Here is a 7,636-nt window from a genome sequence, read left to right as displayed (position 1 = left end):
TCGCGCTGCAAGAAGATTCCCTAACGAAAAAGCCAAATATCGGTGTCCTTGCAAACCTTGCAACAACGTGAGATGGCACGACATCGGGGTTGTCAGGAATCATTTGCTGAACAAGGGGTTTACCCCAGGCTACACAAAATGGTATCATCACGGCGAGCTTGAGCGTGTCGTCCTTCCTCATGAAGAAGATTCCATCGGAGGAACAGATTAGAGAGGAATAAGAGGATTGCACGGTGATGTGGAGGATATCAGGGATCACGAGGATTTTGACGATGCTACGGAGCCGACCCAGAGCGAGGTGCGTGTAGAAGAGCAAGTGGAAGACCTCTTCGCCGAGTTGGAAGCAGAATTGTACCCTGGATGCAAAGAGTTTTCTTCTTTGTCCTTCTTGGTTTCGTTGATGCACCTCAAAGTCACGAACCATTGGACGAACAAGTCGTTCACAGATGACGACTTTCAGGTGCGACAAGTCGCACCTAATATCATCAGGTGTGGAATTTCATATGCGACTATTGATAGGTGCGTTAATCACGCGTAAAACTCATATTTCCCGAACCGAAAACCGACGAGTCCTCAAGTATTTTAATGGTTTTTAGTAGGTTTTTGAGTAATTTCAGGTTCAGAGGAGCATTAGAGCATCTACAATCAATATCGTGGAAAGATGATGAGATTCGGAGTAAAAATGGTCAAAATGGAGTCAAAATTGAGATGGGCAAGAAACTTGGCGAATACGCGCGCCGCGGGAAGACAGGATCCGAGACCGCGCGCCGCGGGCCTCTAGTCGCGCGCCGCGCATACTGGGACTCAAACAACGAAATCGCACAGAGTCTTATGCGCGGAACGCGCATAACCTGGAGCTGAGTCCGCACGCCGCGCAGTGACTACCGCGCCCCGCGTGCCTTCGGATTACTGGAATGGGAAATTAGCGATTTTTGAGGGTTTTTGACCCTTGGATCGAATTGGAAGGCTCAGATCACTCCGAAAAACACACACTCAGGGCTAAAAACGCCTATTGTAACCTAATTAACTCATTCTAGTTTGGTTTTAGTTTTTTTCTACTTTTGGCTGCACTGTTTCTTTGAGAGCTTTTGTTTGGGAGCGAAGTTGAGTCGACGATCCGACGAACGAGCAACCGTGAACTCTCGTTTTTAATAGTTTTTCTTTCTCACCCTTACTCTCAATTACTGTTATTTCTCAATTAATTGATAGTTTCATTCTTCCCGTCATGAATCTCATAGTGTTTCTCTTATTTATGATTATGTTGATTATGGTTTTGATCATTATGTTGATGACTATGGATTCCGTTAGAGGCTAGATTTTTAGCGGGGTTGCGATGTAGCCGGATTAAATTGGGTTAGAGGGTTTCGTTAGGGTGAAATTATGCTGTGATTTGCTCAATTATTCATGCTTGTTTGGATGTGTTCTTAATGCGTTCTTTAGATTGGTCATCTTTAGGATTGTCTTTAGGAGTTTTCGATCACTCGAGGGAGGGCGAAAACTCATGCTCATAATCCATGCTTCGTTTTATTCTTAGGTTGCTAGACGGCTTAAGCTTAATGTAATCGTTTGAATTCTCGTGTTTATTGCTCATGATTGTTTTAATAGGATTAGAGGCCGAGAGGATATATAATCCGTCAATTGCGTAGGTTGCTAGATTACTCGAGAGAGGCTGGTAATATCTTAGGGAGAATGAGATTAGCGTGAGTAGAGTAGGTCTAGTTGTTTGAACCCGAAACCCCCGAGTCTTAGCTTTCCGGTGAAGTCGTGACCCCCATTTTCTCTTAATTGAAGTTTCGTGTTAAATTGCCGTTGTTGTTTTGTTATTTTTATTCTAGTTAATTTTTGCACCTCCCACCTTAATACAGTGAAATCAATTTGCTTTAGGTTGTTTAACGTCGCTAGAGTAACTAGTCTCTGTGGGATCGATATCCGTTACTTACGTAACACTATTACTTGTTCGATACGTCCACTTGCGTGCTAGTTATAAAAATATCGTAACAAGTTTTTGGCGCCGTTGCCGGGGACTTTTTACAATAGCGTCGAAAAATAATCTGCTTTGCCATTTGATTTCGTTACGCGTTTCCTAACTTGGCTTGTCATTTTCTCTGTTTTGAAGGTGCATGCGGAGTGAGGGAACATCAAACCTCGTTCCACTAAATCTTGAGATCGAAAATTTTTGCAAGACAAATAGAAAGCAAGCAAGGGAACGAGCAATGGAAGATAGAGCGAACAACGCGGCGAATGAAGAGCCAAAGACCTTATTTCAATATGGGTTACCACCAGCCGATGCCGCGCAATCGGCAATCGCTCTCCCGGCTCTTGCGGGTAACCAGAATTTCGAGATCAAGACTGACATAATTCACATGGTCCAAGCGAATCAATTCTCTGGATCACCTGCCGAAGACCCGCAAGACCATTTGACGAACTTCGTCGAGATCGCAAACACATTCAAGCTCCACAACGTGTCCGACGAAGCCATTCGCCTCCGCCTCTTCCCGTTTTCACTACGGGACCGAGCCAAGACGTGGCTAAACTCCCTCCCGCCGGGTCCATCACCTCATGGGCCGACTTGCGCATCAAATTCATCTCAAAGTTCTTCCCGTTCGAGAAGATGCACAAGAGACGCAACGAGATCCATTCGTTCGCCCAATACGACGGGGAGTCACTGTTTGAAGCATGGGGGCGCTTCAAGGAGTTAGAGAGGAGGTGTCCCAATCATGGCATCCAAGGGTGGATGATGGTGCAGATTTTCTATGGCGGTCTCTCACCATCGTCTCGCACCTTAGTCAATACGGCCGCCGGAGGGTCGTTCTTTCAGAAGACAGAGGAGGAAGCTCACAGCATTCTCGAGGAGCTAGCCTACAACAACGATCAATGCCCGTTCGAGCGGCGCATCTTGAAGAATATTCCAGTCACTCCCGAGATGGAGCTGATGAAGGCACTGGCAGCACAGGTGGCGGATCTCACGAAGTCAGTCCAGGGACAGAAAGCCTCCGTTCAAGCCGTGCACACCCCTGAAGTCTGTATTTGGTGCAACGGGCATCACAATAGTGACGAGTGCGTTTATGGGGACAACGGTCAACATGCCAACTTCATCAACAACAGGCCACCCCAAAACAACCACAATCAAGGCCCAAGGAACAACTACCAGAATGGGGGATGGAGAGGTCCCCAAAACAACATGCCTATGCAACCCGCGCCTCAAGCCCAGCCTCGTCCGCCACAGAATCAGCCCCGACCACTGCCATACCAGCCTCCTCCATTTCGGGCGTACAAGGGCGAGACCAACCTAGAGGAGCTCATCGCCAACTTGGCCACGTCAACGACCGTCTTCATAAACTCCACCACCGAGTTCATGCACGAGACGAAGACGTCTCTCTCGAACCAATCGGCGCAGATCCGAAATCTTGAGACGCAAATAAGGCAACTGTCAACCGCGGTTAACTCACGACCTCAGGGAACGCTTCCGAGCAACACCGACATCCACCCCGGGTCACATGTCAATGCCATCACACTCAGAAGCAGAGAAGTGATTGACAACTCCGGCAAGAAGAAATAGAATGTGGAGAAAGACGAATCCCCCGTGTCGCTGCCCCAAGTCACGCCACCTCCGGCGAGTGCCCCAGCTCCAACAAGCACGCCAAAGTTGCCGTTTCCTCAGAGGCAGAAAGAAGGGAAACTCGATCACCAATTCAGCAAGTTCCTCGAGGTATTCAAGCAGCTTCAGATAAATACCCGTTTGCTGACGCTCTTGAGCAGATGCCGACGTACGCCAAGTTCCTGAAGGACATCCTCTCGAAAAAGAGGAAAATAGAGGACTGCAGCACAATCACCCTCACCGAAGAGTGCTCCGCCATCATTCAGAGGAAGTTGCCGGTGAAGATGAAGGATCCAGGGAGTTTCACCGTCCCGTGTGCTATCGGGAACACCTTCTTTGAGCGAGCACTATGCGACCTGGGAGCGAGCATCAACCTGATGCCGTACTCTATTTTCAAGAAGCTCGGCATCGGCGAAGTAAAGCCGACCCGAATCACGCTACAGATGGCGGACAGGTCCATCGTATACCCACGATGAGTGATCGAGGATCTCTTGGTCAAGGTTGACAAGTTCATCTTCTCCACCGACTTCGTGGTGCTCGACATGGAGGAAGACCGCGACGTCCCAATTATCCTAGGGCGGTCATTCCTTGCCACAGGAGGAGCTCTCATCGACGTCCAGAAAGGAGAGCTAAAATTGAGGGTGCAAAACGAAGAAGTGGTGTTCAACGTGTTCCATGCCATAAAATACCCAAGGGCGAGCGACGATGTCTTTCGGATCGATGTATGTAACTCCATCATTGCCGACTTCTCTCACCGATCTGAGGACCCTCTCGAGGTAAGTTTGCTGAACTCTATCGATTTCACTAACGAGTTTGATGAATGTGAAGCTTTAGAGCACGTAGAGTACATGAACGCAGCCATACCATATCGACGTAACTCGATCGAGAGTTTGGGGGAGAGCCAACCTCGAGTGCCTCCGTCCATTCAACAGCCCCCAAAGCTCGAGTTGAAAGAATTATCGGCACATCTCCGCTATGCATACTTAGGCGCAGACTCAACCCTTCCGGTGATCATCTCGAATCACCTCACCAAGGGAGAAGAAGAAAAGCTGCTCATGGCGCTACGCAAGCACAAGGGAGCGATCGGGTGGACACTCTCGGACATAAAAGGGATCAGCCCCTCCTATTGCGTACACCGCATACTCTTGGAGGACGGGCATCGACCCTCGGTGGAGCACCAAAGACGCCTCAATCCGGCGATGAAGGAGGTCGTCAGGAAAGAGATCCTGAAATGGCTCGACGTCGGGGTCATCTACCCGATCTCCGACAGCGCATGGGTAAGTCCGGTGCAATGCGTTTCGAAGAAAGGCGGAATGACGGTGGTGAGAAACGACTACAACGAGCTCATTTCCACTCGGACGGTGATCAGGTACAGATTCTGCATGGACTACCGCAAGCTCAACAACGCCACGCGTAAAGACCACTTCCCACTTCCCTTCATCGATCAGATGCTCGACCGTCTCGCAGGGCACAAGTATTATTGTTTTCTTGATGGATATTCAGGTTATAACCAGATCACGATCGCACCAGAGGATCAGGAGAAGACCACCTTTACATGCCCTTATGGCACTTTGGCCTTCAAGCGAATGCCGTTTGGGCTATGTAACGCACCAGCCACATTCCAAAGATGCATGATGATCATCTTCTCCGACATGGTGGAGAAAACAATTGAGGTTTTTATGGACGATTTTTCCGTATTTGGCCCTACATTTGATCAATGTTTGGAGAATTTGTCTCAGGTGCTTAACAGGTGTGAAGAAACTAACCTCGTGCTTAACTGGGAGAAGTGCCATTTCATGGTACAAGAAGGCATCATGCTAGGCCACAGGGTCTCAAAGGACGGGTTAGAGGTAGACCGGGCGAAAATTTCCACAATCGAAAAGCTACCACCGCCAACTTCGGTCAAGGGAGTGAGAAGTTTCCTGGGGCATATCGGCTTCTATAGGTGCTTCATCAAAGACTTCTCCAAAATCACGAAGCCGTTGTGCGGGTTGCTCGAGAAAGATGTCAAATTCGCCTTCACCAACGAATGCCTAGAAGCCTTCACAGCCCTCAACACAAGTTGAGCACAGCGCCGATCATCACCGCACCGGATTGGAGTCTCCCATTCGAGATCATGAGTGACGCGAGCGATCACGCGGTGGGTGCGGTTCTTGGGCAACGTAAAGATAAGGCTTTCCGTGCAATCTATTATGCAAGCCGAACTCTTAACGCTGCCCAACTGAACTACACAACGACGGAAAAAGAGTTATTGGCCGTGGTCTTCGCCTTCGATAAATTCCGGCCATACGTCATCGACAATAAAGTGATCGTCTACACCGACCATGCCGCAATTCGATATCTCATGGACAAGAAGGACGCTAAACCCCGCCTAATCCGTTGGGTCCTTCTCCTCCAACAGTTCGACATCGAGGTCAAAGACAAGAAGGGCACAGAGAACCTCGTAGCTGATCACTTATCGAGATTGGAGACTCTCGAGCACGTTCCAGACAAGACGGCACTCATCAACGATGATTTCCCCGATGAAAAGATTTTGGCCGTCCATCAAGCCATCCTCCCATGGTATGCCGACATCGTGAATTACCTCGTAGGCAAGGTGGTGCCTACCGACCTCAAGACGTACCAGAAGCGGAAATTTCTTTCGGAGGTCCGGAGATATTACTGGGAGGAGCCGATTCTCTATCGGCAGTGTGCAGACCTGATTGTGAGGAGGTGTGTTCCCGAGGATGAGATGGAGTCGGTTCTGCGACATTGCCATGGCCTTGAATGCGGAGGTCACTTCGGTCCGAACCGCACGGCAGCGAAAGTCCTTCAAAGCGGCTTCTATTGGCCAACGCTCTTCAAAGACAGCCGAGACTTCATCATTGCTTGTGACCGGTGCCAACGAACGGGTAATATTTCTAACCGAAATGAGATGCCACTCACTAACATTTTGGAAATAGAACCGTTCGACGTCTGGGGAATAGATTTTATAGGCCCATTTCCGTCTTTCTACGGAAACAAGTACATTCTTTTGGCGGTGGATTACGTATCCAAGTGGGTTGAGGCCAAGGCTACTCCGACAAGCGACGGGAAGGTGGTCTTGAAGTTCTTAAATACCATCTTCACCCGATTCGGCACGCCACGAGCCATCATCAGTGACGGGGGAGCACATTTTTGTAACAGGCAATTCGACGCCCTCCTCACCAAATATAGCGTCACTCACCGAAGAGCTTTGGCCTATCATCCTCAAGCTAATGGTCAAGCGGAAGTCTCCAACTGAGAAATCAAGCAAATTTTGGAGAAGACGGTGAGTACCTCGTTGAAAGACTGGGCGAGTAAGCTCGATGACGCACTTTGGGCTTATCGCACGGCATTCAAAACGCCCATTGGTACGTCTCCTTATCACCTAGTCTATGGGAAAGCGTGTCATTTGCCGGTCGAGCTTGAACACAAGGCACTGTGGGCAATGAATAGGCTCAATTTTGACTATAAAGCTTCGGGGCAACAACGACTTCTCCAACTCAACGCCCTTGACGAGCTCAAACGCGATGCCTACAAGAATGCCAAAATATACAAGGAAAAAACGAAAGCTTGACACGACAAGCACATAATTCGGAAAGAGCTCATTCCGGGCCAACGAGTCCTCCTCTACAACTCATGACTGAAGCTCTTTCCCGGAAAGTTGAAGTCGAGGTGGTCCGGGCCATTCGAGATCGATCAAGTCTACCCTCATGGTTGGGTTGAATTGAAGAACCAAAGAGGCGAAAAATTCAAGGTTAATGGACAGAGGGTTAAGCCCTATTTTGGAGGCGTATTCGAAAGCAAAAAGGCGGTCACTCACATCACCGAAATTCCATGAAGAAAACACGGTACCCCGTCAAGCTATTGACATTAACTAAAGCGCTAATCGGGAGGCAACCCGACTTTCTTTCGTCGCATTTTCATATTTTTTTTTTCACTTATTTGATTGAACCCAGTTTTGTTTTAATTTTTATTTGTGTGTTCAGTTTTCCAGTTAAAAAAAAATGGCACAGCGCGCGCCGCGGGGTACACACT

At 48.7% G+C, this 7,636-nt stretch overlaps 1 pseudogene; it reads left to right on the top strand.

Moving 5' to 3' along the window:
* The first annotated feature begins 3,759 nt into the window (after positions 1–3,759).
* Positions 3,760–7,175, top strand: LOC149391742 (uncharacterized; annotated as a pseudogene).
* The last annotated feature ends 461 nt before the right edge of the window (positions 7,176–7,636 follow it).

This window comes from Urtica dioica, chromosome 7 (genome assembly GCF_054948205.1).
Source record: "Urtica dioica subsp. dioica isolate 48M chromosome 7, U.dioica_male_clone48M_v1_H2, whole genome shotgun sequence".
Classification (NCBI taxonomy): domain Eukaryota; kingdom Viridiplantae; phylum Streptophyta; class Magnoliopsida; order Rosales; family Urticaceae; genus Urtica; species Urtica dioica.
Note: the sequence above shows the minus strand (reverse complement) of the source record. Positions and strands in the feature narration are given on the sequence as shown.